Genomic DNA, 15,932 nt, shown 5'->3' on the forward strand with positions numbered 1-15,932 from the left:
ATCCTAATATGTATACAGCAGTGAAAGAGTCCAAAGAGCTGGTGGAGGATTATTGTCATGATTTTCCTTGTGTTCTCCTGTATGTTGTGATGTCTCCACCCCTTGCTATTGGGTCATTTTTCTGGGTAACATACAGGACTCAGGAGATGATTGAGGATCTTTGTGCAGGAGGATTCTACGTTCTATGTTTTTCAGAGTGAAAAGAAAATGTCTTCCCAACAGATACAGAAGATTTTTTTTAGTGTTTTTTTTCTTAATTTACATGACTCTTTTCTGTGTTTAAGGTGAATCTCCTTCAGTCTCTCTGATCATCAATCCCAGTAGAACTCAACACTTTACTAATGACTCTCTCTCACTGAGCTGTGAGGACCAGAGTAACTCTACTGGATGGACAGTGAGACGATACACACACAGTGAGAGAGTGTTAGATTGTTCACACTGGGGATCAGTTACAGGATCTACATGTAACATCAGCTTCCTCTCCACATCCTACACTGGAGTTTACTGGTGTGAGTCTGAATCTGGAGAAAACAGTAATCCTGTCAACATCACAGTGCATGGTGAGTCTTCATGTAGTGTGTTTAATGTTTCATTACAGATTATTTAGAATTCCAAGTGGGAAGAATTGTTCAATCTGACAAAGACAGTAGTTTTTCCCCTTTAATACATTTCCTACGATTTCTATAATTCTGAGTAAGGATATCTGTGTTTCTTTCCAGACTGAATACAAATTCACAGTTACCAATAACTAATCAAAAAGAGATGTGACTGAACATTATGAATAGCTCTGATTATGTTGATTACTGCTGTGTTTTAATCAGGCTCATATACACTATATTGCCAAAAGTATTCGCTCACCCATCCAAATAATCAGAATCAGGTGTTCCAATCACTTCCATGGCCACAGGTGTATAAAATCAAGCACCTAGGCATGCAGACTCTTTTTACAAACATTTGTGAAAGAATGGGTCGCTCTCAGGAGCTCAGTGATTTCCAGTGTGGAACTGTGATAGGATGCCACCTGTGCAACAAATCCAGTCGTGAAATTTCCTCGCTCCTAAATATTCCACAGTCAACTGTCAGCTGTATTATAAGAACGTGGAAGTGTTTGGGAACGACAGCAACTCAGCCACGAAGTGGTAGGCCACGTAAACTGACAGAGCGGGGTCAGCGGGTGCTGAGGCGCATAGTGCGAAGAGGTCGCCAACTTTCTGCAGAGTCAATCGCTACAGACCTCCAAACTTCATGTGGCCTTCAGATTAGCTCAAGAACAGTGCGCAGAGAGCTTCATGGAATGGGTTTCCATGGCTGAGCAGCTGCATCCAAGCCATACATCACCAAGTGCAATGCAAAGCGTCGGATGCAGTGGTGTAAAGCACGCCGCCACTGGACTCTAGAGCAGTGGAGACACGTTCTCTGGAGTGACGAATCGCGCTTCTCCATCTGGCAATCTGATGGACGAGTCTGGGTTTGGCGGTTGCCAGGAGAACGGTACTTGTCTGACTGCATTGTGCCAAGTGTAAAGTTTGGTGGAGGGGGGATTATGGTGTGGGGTTGTTTTTCAGGAGCTGGGCTTGGCCCCTTAGTTCCAGTGAAAGGAACTCTGAATGCTTCAGCATGCCAAGACATTTTGGACAATTCCATGCTCCCAACTTTGTGGGAACAGTTTGGAGCTGGCCCCTTCCTCTTCCAACATGACTGTGCACCAGTGCACAAAGCAAGGTCCATAAAGACATGGATGACAGAGTCTGGTGTGGATGAACTTGACTGGCCTGCACAGAGTCCTGACCTCAACCTGATAGAACACCTTTGGGATGAATTAGAGCGGAGACTGAGAGCCAGGCCTTCTCGTCCAACATCAGTGTGTGACCTCACAAATGCGCTTCTGGAAGAATGGTCAAAAATTCCCATAAACACACTCCTAAACCTTGTGGACAGCCTTCCCAGAAGAGTTGAAGCTGTTATAGCTGCAAAGGGTGGACCGACGTCATATTGAACCCTATGGATTAGGAATGGGATGTCACTTAAGTTCATATGCGAGTCAAGGCAGGTGAGCGAATACTTTTGGCAATATAGTGTATATAAACATACAAACAGTTCAGCATGAAAAAAAAACATTATAATAATTATTTTATTCTGCTTCAGGTCCATCAGGTGTAGAAGCTCCATTCTCAGTGCTCATGCTGATCTGTAGTGTGGTGACGGTCTCTCCGTATCTGCTGGTGACCATCATTCTGCTGCTCATATGTTACAGAGCTCGAGGTAAGAACTCTTTCAGTACGTCTCTACACTTCACATAACGAGCATCATGACTTTAATTATTGTGAGAAAAACATCTTCACCTGAGGAAAAGTAGAAAGCTTTTGTCTCACTCTTCTTATTTTAAAAGCAAAAATCTACACTTCAAATACAATTCAAATTACAATCACCCTTTGTAATAAACTAACAAAACTGCCAGTGAACACGTCAACCACCACATGTGTTTCTGCTGACGCCTGCTGATGTCTTAAACTGTGTTTAGGACAATATTAAATGCAGTTTGGTTTCTTTTCTGTCATAATCACCTGGAATAAACTTTGAAATGAAAGAAATAACTTTTTTTAAATTTCTTTAACAGCTCACACTGATGAAGACAGAATTGAGAATGCAGTCATAGAGGAGTGAACAAAGTTCATCTATAAAAAAGAGGATATATTTACTGGAAAAATAATTTCAGAATTTCTTCTCCTTTATGGTTTTGTGTGGATTTTAAAATAATACTGATTTCTAATTTTAATATCCTGCTATTATTTTCTCAGCATCTTATAGACACCCTCACTGTTCTGAATGGATTTGTTTAGCTAAAGCCTGTAAACCTCCTCATGAGGTGAAAGTGATCATGTGTGTAGTGTTCAATAAGCCCTACATCCAGCTTTGTATGCAATATAAAAACAAGTTTATTGACTGTTATCTAAAATATGGTGCTGAACTAATATTGTGTTTTGAGTTTTCTCAGTACTGCTGTTTTATTTTATTTCTCTATCTGGTTAAATAACGAGTAGACTTAAAATCCCAGTTAGATTTTGATGTTAGATTTGTTTGACTTTTCAGCTGTGTGAACTTTAATTGTAGTTGTTTGAGGAGATTTATGGATGAAATGTTTTATCAGTTAAATAAATACATCATTATCAGTTCACTGCTGCTATATTGTTGTCTTTTCATTGTCTCATAATGTTTCTTGTCTCCTGCTGTAACATTGGAATGAGTGGGATTAATAAAGTTTTATCTTAAAGACAGATAACTCGATCCTGCAGTATTATTCAGTGTCAGTAGAGGATCTCAGTGCAGTAAAGGTCAGGAGTAAATGAGGAATCAAACAGAAGTGTTGTTACTCTTTCTGCATGTCTACACACTGGTACACTGATGTACAGGACTAACACAACACTGAAAACCAATCAGGAAATCAACATTACAGCCAATCAAAAGCTACTTATGAAGTGAAGTACATGGTTTCAGTGTAAAACTCTGCTAGACAACATCATCATAAGTGCATTTCTTCCCAGTCCTGGCAGAGGGAGTAAGACAGTCAGGGTTAGAGGTTTGTAAATCAAGCTTAGACCTAAATCAGTGTTGTATATGAGCACTAACACAGTCTACAGAATTGGGGTGAATTGTTGCTAGATGTCTGTAGTGAAGAACATCACACACTTCCTCTAAGGAAAAACTAACATGAAAATAATTCTTGTATATTTTACTGTATTAATTAACATTAAATCCTGTTTGTTACTCTGAGACCATGCTACACCGACAGCAGCCAGCAGAGGGCAGCAGTGGTGGACACAGTGATTGCAGACTTCTCCAGGCTGATTAACCTGGATTTCCTGAACCTGTCCAGCAGTATACTTAAGACCAGACTTTGACACAGCCCTTTGCTGCACCTTTGTAGAGGAGTGACAGATATGTTATGTTGGTGAAGACTCTCTGTACAAGAATGATGACTCAGCTGTAATAAAATATCAGAACAAGGATGTTTATTTACAGTGTCTATGATGTACAAATAATCCAAAAGTGAACCACAATATCTTAATATATAATAAAAAAGAGAATAATATACACCTTCCAAACAGAGATCTGTTATGAGCCAATCAGAAAAGATTTGTGTAGGGAAGAGACTGGTGTGAGAATAATGTGCTCCAGAACTGTGTAGAGTGTTGAAAAGTGCTGAAATGAGTTAAAATAAGGATTTCTTTGAGAATATTTCCATGTATCCAGTTACTAAACCATAAGTAAAGACTTTAGACTTCTTGTTACGAGCGGACGTCATTAACTGGGACTCCAGGTCACTGGTGTTTAGTCAAGTAGCTTTTATTGTCATTTGAAGCACATACAGCTGGTACAGTACACAGTAACATGAAACAACGTTCCTCCAGGACCATGGTGCTACATAAAACACACAACTACAGGAGACAACACAGAACTAAGTTCACTACACAGACCTACACAGTACTACATAAAGTGCATGTGTGTAAACAGTGCAAGACAGTACAGTACAGTACAATAACTGACCAGGGACAGTGCAGCACTGACCACTACACAGTTTTGTAATGAATAAAGTGCAATAGTAAAATGCTGTGGATGTAAACACAATACACAGTTAACAGAAAAACAGATCATTGCGTTTTGTTACAGTGCAAATTGTCCAAAAATTATGAAAACAATCAAAATTAACTCATGCTGCAGTCGATAACAAACAAATAAATACCAATCCCTCTCTCTCTCACTGCTGCATGATTAAGGAGATCTGAAGCATGTTGTTTGATCATTTCCTCGGCTGTGTCTTTGCTCCATTTCATTACTGCAGCTGCAAAAGAGGATATTTCATAAATGTAAACAATAATAAACATTTTGCAATGCTACTGTACATGTCTGGTCCTGAAACACTTCCAGTGTCGTCATTTTTAAATCACAGATCTTTTTTCCATGTACAGATCACAGAGATATAGCCACAAACTCGTATATACACTGATCAGGTATAACATTGTGAGCAGTGAGAGGTGAAGTGAATAAGACTGATGATCTCCTCATCATGGCACCTGTTAGTGGGGGGGATATATTAGGCAGCAAGTCAACATTTTGTCCTCAAAGTGGATGTTAGAAGCAGGAGAAATGGACAGGATTTAAGCGAATTTGACCAAAAGGGCCAAATTGTGATGGCTAGACCGCTGGATCAGAGCATCTCCAAAACTACAGCTCTTGGGGTGTTCCTGGTCTGCAGTGGTCAGTATCTATCAAAAGTAAGGCTGAAACGATTCCTCCAGTAACTTGAGTAATTCGAATACAAAAAAAAACCACTGAGGCAAATTAGTTGCCTCGAAACGTTTAGTCCATTTATTGTAGCTACACTACAATTCATTTCACACTAAAACAGACAGAAAACTCTGTAGAGTGTGATTACTGTAAGACTGAACTGGTGTACCACAGCACTACAAGTTCCATACTTCAACATCTCAACACGGTGAAGTTAGTGTGATATTCGGATATTAGACATCCGGAAGCGGTATTTTAGGGACCGTCGACAAATAAAAATCAGTGAAGACATATTTTGGGATAACAAGAGGTGTACCTCGTGGAGGTTTCCGGTTAGATTATTTTGGTACTAGTTTTGGGTCACATGACCTAGAAGGTATTGAAGTGATAGTGATTTTTTTTTAATTAAAAAACAAATAATTCCAAATTACTATCTATTAAGTTATTATTAATAAATTAACAAAATCAGCATGCAGTGACACATGGCATATGTAAATTTAAGAAGAAATTAGAATAACTGGGGCACGTAGCCAGGTAAGTAACAAGTACCACATTTCAGTCGTACAGAAATTTGTAGACGGTCCCTAAAATACCGCTTCTGAATGTCTGTCTAATGTCCGAATATCAAACTAACTTCAACGTGTTAATCTCTCATTCACACACAGTCCCCGCTTTAAGCCCACGGAGTAGACACAAGCTTCACACTTCACTTAGATCAATATGAACGTTCACAAATTAAGGCCGGTATAAATGTATGTGGATTGTAGGTACATGTAGTGACTATTTAAGATCATAAATCAGTATGGTGGCTAGTTATGATGTCCCTAATTTAGCTACATTTTGTGAAAGCCTAAGCGTCATTCATTTTGATAGCCTCACTCTCTCTCTCTGTCACACACACACACACACACACACACACACACACAGAGGGTTTATTCAACAAATAACTAATTTCATGTTACAGAAAAATGTGTTAAGTAATTTGATGTGTATGGACTCTTGTTCTTCTTCCAAGTTTCCTTCCTGTCCAGTAATTTTTGCCTCTTACAAAAACCACAAAGTCTTCCAGGAGGACAGTAAAGGCTTATGTCCTGCTTGAGCTGTAGTTAGACTGAAACATCAAAATTAGGCTGGACAACATAAATGCAATGTTTAGGTATTATTATTATTAGTATTTTGTTTTAGGTTGTACTATTTTTAGCTTCTTTTGAAGTAATTAAGTGTTTTTTATTTATATATTTGTATTTGCATTTTGAATGACAATTAGATGCACTAAATAGGTTTAGATTTTATTTTCATTTTTGTAAACAGGAAACAACTTAGTTGTTCATTTTAAGAGACCTGTCTTATTTTCTCTTACATATTTAGTATTCCTCTTTAATAAAGAAAAAGTACTTTTTATCCGATTACTTGATTAATCGATGGAATAATCGGTAGAATACTCGATTACTAAAATAATCGATATCTGTAGCCCTAATCAAAAGTGGAACAGGGAAAAGGAAGGAACAGTGGTGAACCGGCGACAGGGTCATGGGCGGTCAAGGCTCATTGATGCACGTGGGGAGAGAAGGCTGGCCCGTGTGATCCGATCCAACAGACGAGCTACTGTTCCTCAAACTGCTGAAGAAGTTAATGCTGGTTCTGATAGAAAGGGGTCAGAATACACAGTGCATCACAGTTTGTTGTGTATGGGGATGCATGGCCACAGACCAGTCAGGGTGCCTATGCTGACCCCTGTGCACCACTGAACGCCCACGGAGCAATGGAAGAAGGTGTCCTGGTCAGATGAATCACATTTTCTTTTACATCACATGGATGGGAAGGTGTGTGTGCGTTGCTTACCTGGGGAACACATAGCACCAGGATGCACTATGGGAAAAGTAAAGCCAGCGGTGGTCAGTGCAGATACATCCACACGTGTATATCAGGGCTGGACATTAACGCTTGTCTGGGGCACGTGGTTTAATTTCATACTAATGTCATAAGTACCATGGAATATTTTACAATATTTAACAAGAGTAGTTTTGCAGTGTAAATACATTCATGTACTGCTAATTCATCTCCAGACTTCTCACTTCACTGCTGAAATCCAGGAATCACCTTGTGGGTTTTTTTTTTTGGAATCTAAAGACTTTTCTTAGTTAGTTCCAGGTTTAAGAGAGAATCCAAACACTGAACAACACAGTCTTAATTTGAATGTTGATATTTTTAATCACATGATAAATAAATGATATCAGTATCAATTAGTACTGGTCCTGACTGACTCACCCGAGTTAAATGATCCGATTCCGCATATTAACTCATGATTCATGAGTCCGAGGTCTAAATTAACCCCATTCTTATTTTTTTGTGAAACAATTCAGAACATTATATATTATACTTTAACATTAATGCAGTTATTAAACATATCAGAGAAAAAAGAAGTTAGAAAGAAACAAATGAACAAATGTGCTTCCAGGGAAACGAGAGAGACAGAGAGAGAGAGAAAATTCAGCTGATTCTCAGTGGACTCGTGGAGCCGGGTTATAGACCGATTCAGCTGATTCTCAGTGGACTCGCGGAGCCGGGTTATAGACCGATTCAGCTGATTCTCAGTGGACTCGCGGAGCCGGGTTATAGACCGATTCAGCTGATTCTCAGTGGACTCGCGGAGCCGGGTTATAGACCGATTCAGCTGATTCTCAGTGGACTTGTGGAGTCGGGTTATAGATCGATTCAGCTGATTCTCAGTGGACTCCTGGAGTCGGGTTATAGACCGATTCAGCTGATTCTCAGTGGACTCGCGGAGCCGGGTTATAGACCGATTCAGCTGATTCTCAGTGGACTCGCGGAGTCGGGTTATAGACCGATTCAGCTGATTCTCAGTGGACTCGTGGAGTCGGGTTATAGACCGATTCAGCTGATTCTCAGTGGACTCGTGGAGTCGGGTTATAGACCGATTCAGCTGATTCTCAGTGGACTCGTGGAGTCGGGTTATAGACCGATTCAGCTGATTCTCAGTGGACTCGCGGAGCCGGGTTATAGACCGATTCAGCTGATTCTCAGTGGACTTGTGGAGTCGGGTTATAGACCGATTCAGCTGATTCTCAGTGGACTTGTGGAGTCGGGTTATAGACCGATTCAGCTGATTCTCAGTGGACTCGTGGAGTCGGGTTATAGACCGATTCAGCTGATTCTCAGTGGACTCGCGGAGTCGGGTTATAGACCGAGTCAGCTGATTCTCAGTGGACCCGTGGAGTCGGGTTATAGACCGATTCAGCTGATTCTCAGTGGACTCGTGGAGTCGGGTTATAGACCGATTCAGCTGAGAATCTTACGTTTAGTCTCAGCACCTCCAAAGTGCATGATTCTTAAATGCTGATTAATAGATAATATTAAGTTATAGTTATACTTTTTGCAAATTTAGCATTTTTGTTCAGTATTTAAGATATTTATTTTTATTCCATTTGGATACTTTTACTTTTAACATATTTCATTTTTGGTTAATATAACTGATTTGCACATTTTTATATTTGTGATAAAGTTTGTGTGTGTGTGTGTGTGTGTGTGTGTGTGTGTGGCACTGGTATGGTAAGTCTTGATTCTTTACTCATTAAATTATTATAGTGTATAATCACCTGCATTAATCCCACCATTCAATCACTATATATATTTCACAGCATGATTAGAGTTTGTACAGGAAACGAGGGCTATTAAAGAATCACTGAATCACTGATTCGATTCATTTCAGTGAGTGACTCAACAAAACCCGAGTCTTTAAAAAGAATCGTTTTTACCACCGCTAGTGCACAACTACTAACCGGAAACCTTCAAGCACCAAGCACGTCACTTCCGTAAACCCAATAATAACGTTTAAATAGTCTCTATGTGTAAAAACACCTGTATTCATACACCAAGTCCACATATTAGTATAAAATATCAAGGTTTGAATCCCTTGTACACAACTGTACTCTAACCTGCTGCGACACGCTGCTCTGACCAAAAGAGGACAAAATTAAAACATCTATCCAACAGCTAGCTTTGTCCCATCATGGTAACTAGCTACCGTTAGCTAAACGCTGGTTTCAGTCAGAGTTAGCGTTAGGAGCTAACCGGGCATTACTTTAGAAAACTGCCATAGCAGAAGAAAATATTCCCAACTGTAACGGTGCCGTTAGCTCGTTTCTGCTTGATTTAACATGACCGTCATGTAGGACGGCTAACGTGCTAGCTAGCTAACCTGGCACCAACATTTGTAGCTAGCTAACATTAGCCCTAATGCTAGCTCGACGTGTTAGTTGCCTAGCGCTTAGTTATTTAGACAAAGCTTGTTCAGTCTCTTCTGCTAACGTTACAGTTGTGAGGATTTTCTTCTGCTGTGGCAGTTTTCAAAAGTAATGCCGGTGTTGTGTCCAACTCTGTTTGGGGATCTGTTTCCCCCTAGCCCCGCCCCCGGACATACTTTCTTCCAGAAGTCTACAATATAAAGCTAACACTAAGTACATTTATAATCGGAACTTAGTTGATCTTACCTTAAGTGTCTTCAACTATCTGGATGAGTTGTGACTTTTGTCTTGCTGTAACACGGTCCTGACAAGAGCAGAACATCACATGGACTACAAGCAGGAGACTCGAGCATGGAGGGGAACCGCCGTCTGATCTGAACTGCGCATGCGCGAGGGACCGCTATATACGGCAATTCTACTTTCACGAACTCGATAGTTATGATTACATTTTCATAGGAGGATGGCATTGACTAGGTTTTTATTTCAATTTAGTTTTTGAAAGATTCAAGAACAATTGTCAAAGAATCAAACAACTTGGACAGTACACTATAACAGCAATATGAACATTATGCTATGACAGACAACCACACACCACAACTGACAATAACAATATTTGAAATGAATTGATTGTTCATATTTCTACTTCATGCACCTGTTGTACACGTCCCTAGACATAAAAACAAATAAAAAACTCCTATCCAGACAGTCAAATACCAAACCAATTATCTACACTCAAGAGGGGACATAGTCAGACATTGTGGTGGGTGTGTGTGTCTCTCTCTCTCTCTCTCTCTCTCTCTCTCTCTATTAGAAAACAGGAAGTGGTAAAGTGCTAAAGCTTTAACTCACACTTCTGCTCAGTCAGTCAGTCATTAGAGGGACAGGATGGAGCTCAGTCCACTCTCTGTGATGCTCTGTGAGTAAATGTTCTCTTTGTGTCTTCATTAGAGTGATTGGTGGGGTATAAAGTTGTTCATCTGCAGTCTGAATGTCCTGAGTGATGATCTTATTGTGTGATTAGGACATTGTGTGTACTTCAGCATGACTGCTCAGGTGTATTGTGTATTGTTGGAATCTGTACCTGATGGTCATCTTCTGCTGGTGTTTGCTGTATACAGAAAGGTTTTAACAAAACCATGTTAGCTTTAACTAGACTAGAGAAAATGCGTTATAACCTACCTACGTGTGAAAGCAACAACTAACTTTTAAATGTTGATAACAGATAGATTTAACTCCACTGACATCATCAAACTCTTTTAAAGTCAAAAGCAGTCAGTTGGAGACAAAACAACTATTCAGAGTGATAAGATGTAAGAAGATGCCATCACTGGCCATTTTATTAGGAACGCTATACTATCACTGTTACTGGGATATAAATAAATATTCTTATTTAAAAGGTTAGGAGATTTCATACTTTTTGCTATTCATCATCATGTGAAGCAATTTTTCACATAGGAAGCTACAGTGGTCGTCTATGCCAGGAATATTGTTTATACAATTAATGATAATGAATTTATAAGTTATCTTTAGAAAAATTGTAAAAAGAACATATTGCGGTGCTCAGGTTTGCTCAGGACTACTAGTGATGCTCCCCAAAATGAGAAGAACCTAAAAACATGCAAGCTGTGCTGTGATCAACTCATATAATCATTAAACAATCTTCAGGGTTCATTTCATTTTATTTATGGTTAATGAATCTGAAGTCTGTCCTGGGGACATTAACATGTGAAACTTTAAAGCATCTCAGTGACCTTTTAAGATGAAAATATTTGCATGTTGCATGCATTAAAGTTGTTGATGTGATGCTTATTTCTGAGCCTATAACCTGCATCATGCAGTAAAAATTAAGATGCATTAGACCCATTGTCCAGTTTTCAAATTGTCAATTTGTGTGAGGCTGTGTCCAGTCTGGGCTTTGCTTCCTTTTCTTGTCTGACAGCAGTGATCTTCTGCGGTTGTGGTCTATCCAAAGTTCCATATTTTCTGCATTCTGAGATTCTTTTATTCAGTGCTCTTTTGAGGAGCAGAGGTACTAGCATGTGGTAGTGAAGCGGAAGGTTCCAGAAGGACAAAGACAGAACTTAACTTACTGCCCTGAACATGCCCCATGATACTCAACCTGAGCTCCACGAGGGTGAGGAGCGCTTGCTGCCACCTGATTGATTGATAGTGTTAGAGGCCTGCGGTGGGCCGTCAGGGCCAGCAAGGCCTTCTCTACTGGCCTAAACAGCAGTGATCTGAATCACTGACTTGCATTTTAATATATTTAATATATTTTTCCATGAATGTGTATTAAATTATTCCCGATATTCTATTCTCTACATTTCATAGCTTTTCTCTCGTTGTGCTGCTCCCAGTAGTGTATATTTATGATAAGAGTATTTATCCGATCATATTTCAGCCAGTGGCTGACATCATGTGTTGCCAGGGTGAAAGAAATCTGCCTTAAGGCCTTCAGAATCAATAGTGCAGGCGCCCGGAGCTTAAAATAAGTGGCAATGAAATTGTTACATTAACCAATAAGATTTCGAGTTGGCGTCACTGGGGCCATCTAGCAGGCATACGATTACGTCAGCAATTTCCCGTCCTTTGATTGGATAACTGGAGTAGTCAGAGGCAGTGAACCGCACAAACTAAATAAAGTATATATATTTTAACTCACATCTGTATGGCTGACAGAGGAGAAGAAATTGATTTGGTCACAGACATCCTTACAAATGCATTTTCAAGGTAGACTGTAATAAAATGGACTATTCCTTGTGAGGTGTGAAATACTGTAGCCTAATTTCTTTTTTACTTTGCTATTTAATGATTGAATAGTATCTATTGTCGTAGCGTCATAATGATGGTATAGAGGTGGATTAATTCAGGAAGGACACCAGTGAAGGCCTAGGTGTGAAATGCACGGCCCACCACTGGAGGCCTGAGAGGGCAGAGAGCAGGTCACTGGTGCAAATTCACCTGTGAAGAAGGGTGTCTGGGGGGTGAGGGAGGTGAAGTGTGAAGATGTACGTGTGAAAGCAGTCGTTAACTTTTAACTTCTGATAATGTGCTTAAATTTAACTCCACTGACATCACTGAAATCTTTAAAGACACACTGAAAATCACCATTTACAGTCAGAGACACAGCAGAGTCAGCTGGAGACAAACCAGTTATTCAGTGTGATAATATTTCTGATCATACCCTCACTGGCCACTTTATTAGGGTTATTATTATCTATTATCCTATTACTGGAACACTATACTATTATCATTACTGGTTATATTATATATGGGCAATAAGGATACTATGATACTATTACAAAAGAATACACAATATGAATAATGAGTCTTATTTAAAAATTCAGGTTTCGTCATTTTTGCTACTCATCATCCTCAGAAACTTTTTCCTGGTCAGAAGCTGCAGTGCTCGCCTATAGAATGAATTTAAGTTGGGAATGCTGGTGCAGCAGGTTGTGTTATCTCTAAAAAGAAAGTGTAAAAAGAATATATTGTGGTGCTCAGGTTTGCTCTGGACCACTAGTGATGTTCCTCACATGAGAAGAAGGTGCTGTGCTGTGATCAACTTCAGGAAACATTTTATACTGGTTAAGGTAACATTTTTGTTATGGTCTGTACTGTGAAGCATCTCAGTGTAATAAGTTCATTCTAATACACACTAACGTCAAACTATTGTCTAGTCTTATTCACTTATTTGGGTCAAATTTATCAAAGAATTATTCAAAAATTAACACTTCTCATTAGCCTTTTACACTGACACACACAGGGCAGTGACAGTTGTGGTTTAGCTTCTTTTTCTCTGTTCAGCAGTGAAGAAGGGGAGGAGGTGTGAAGCTGGATGTGTTAAAGCAATAACTGATTTTTCAAGATGAAAATATTTGCATGTTGCATGCATTCAATATGTTTATGACATCTTGTCCAGTTCTTCTTCTTTCGGCTTTTCCCTTCAGGGGTCGCCACAGCGAATCATCTCTCTCCACCTATCCCTATCTTCTGCATCCTCAACACTTGCACCCACTAGCTTTATATCCTCGTTTATTACATCCATATACCTCCTCTTTGAATTCCTCTTTGCCTCCTGCTTGGCACTAGCAATTCCACTGCTGCCTCTCCTAGACACTTCCAGACCTCCACCTGGATGTCGTCAGGACCAACTGCCTTTCCACTTTTTATCCTCTTCAAAGCCTTCCTGACTTCATCCTTTCTAATCTTATCTACTTTCTGTTCCACAGAGTTCACCCCTTCTACTCTTTTTTTCAATCTCATTTTACTCGTTCATCAGCTCTTAATGTACTCCTTCCATCTCCTCTGTACACTCTCCTCACTTATGAGCACCTTTCCATCTCTATCCTTAATAACTCTAACTTGCTGCACATCCTTCCCATCTTGATCCCTCTGCCTAGCTAACCTGTACAAGTCCTTCTCTCCTTCTCTAGTGTCTAACCTAGTGTACAACTCATCATACGCCTTCTGCTTGGCCTTAGACACCTCCCTCTTCACTCTGCGCTGTAACTTCTTGTATACCTGTCTATTCTCTTCCTCTGAATACTATCCTGAACTTCCTCATTCCACCACCAAGTCTCCTTATCTTCTTTCCTCCCTCCAGATGACACACCCAGCATCTTTCTTCCTGTCTCCCTGATCACTTCTGTAGTTTCCCAGTCATCTGGCAGCACTACCTGACCACCCAGAGCCTGCCTCAACTTCTGTCTAAATTCCTCACAACATTCCTCCTTTTTCAGCTTCCACCACTTGGTTTTCTTCTCTATCTCTATCTTTGACCTCTTCTTCTTACAGACCATCAAAGTCATCCTACACACCACCATCCTATGCTGTCTGGCTACACTCTCTCCCACTACCACTTTACAGTCACTAATCTCTTTCAGATTGCCTCTTCTACACAGTTGTTTATGACAAATTCTGAGGCTGCCACCTGCATCATGCAGTAAAAATCAAGATGCATTAGACCAGATGTCCAGTATTCAAATGGTCAGTTTGGGTGAGCCTGTGTCCACTTTGGGCTTGGATTCCTTTTCCTGTCTGACAGGAGTGATCTTCTGCTGTTGTAGTCAAATCGCCTCAAAGTTCCATGTTTGTGCATTCTGAGATTCTTCTTAAAGAGGCTGTATGACATATGCTGCATTCAGGAGGCTGGGTGGAAGGCAAAAAAAGTGGTCTTTTATTCAGTGCACTTTTGGGTAAAGGGCAGCGGAGGGATAGAAGGCACATTGAGGAGCAGAGGTGCTAGCATGCAGGCAAAAATAGAACTTGACCGCCCGAGCATGATAAGCCCCATGATATTCTCACTGTAGCTCCAACAGGAGAAGAAGCTCTTGCTGCCTGACTGGCTGCCTGTTTGGCTCTCTTCTGCCACCCTGTCCTGCAGCCTCGCTAACTCCTGCTTTCCTCAGTGAGGCTGTTGAAATTGTTCTGTTCTTTCAGCACTCATGCAGTAGAGAGGAGCATTTTTCTGCTGCTTGTGGGCAGCGGTGTGGGCACGGCCTTCACTATATAGAAAGGTTTAAACAAAACCATGTGAACATTAACTAAAAATTCAGAGAAAATGTCTTATAACCTACATTTCCATTTTTGTTACTATTATGGTCTGTACAGAGATGTTCACTATAATACACCTTAATACTAAACTAATGCACAGAACATTTTTAAAAAAAATGAATCACAAGCCATGAATTACAAATGATCAGTAATTATTATTTCCATGTGAAAAATAAGAACAATATTTTTATGCAGAAACAAGCACTTCTCATTAGTCCTGTACACACAGTACACACAGTGATAGTGTTAGAGGTTGTGTTAAAAAGAAATTGTAAAAAGAATATATTGGGGTGATCAGGTTTGCTCTGGAACACTAGTGATGTTCCTCACATGAGAAGATAGCACTGTTCTGTGATCCACTTCAGGAAACTTTTAATGCTGGTTATGGTTGCAGGAACTCTAGAGCTTATACTGGAGAATATACTTTATAACCTACAGTAATATGTTTGTCACTATTATGGTCTGTACTGTGAAGCACCTCAGTGTGATAATGTCATTCTAATACACACTGTTGTTTAGTTTTATTCACTTATTTGGGTCAAATTTATCAAAGAATTCTGCAGAATAAACACTTCTAATTAGCCTTTTATACTGACACACACAGGGCAGTGACAGCTTTAGAGGCCAGAGATTGGCGGTTGTGGTTTAGCTTCTTTTTTGATCTGTTCAACAGTAAAGAAGGGAGGAGGTGTGAAGCTGGATGTGTTAAAACAATAACTGACTTCTCAAGCTGAAAATATTTGCTTGTTGCATGCATAAATATTGTTGATGACAAATTCTGAGTCTATCACCTGCATCATGCAGTAAAATTCAAGATGCATTAGA

The sequence above is a fragment of the Hemibagrus wyckioides genome, linkage group LG07 (assembly GCF_019097595.1).
Source record: "Hemibagrus wyckioides isolate EC202008001 linkage group LG07, SWU_Hwy_1.0, whole genome shotgun sequence".
NCBI lineage: Eukaryota > Metazoa > Chordata > Actinopteri > Siluriformes > Bagridae > Hemibagrus > Hemibagrus wyckioides.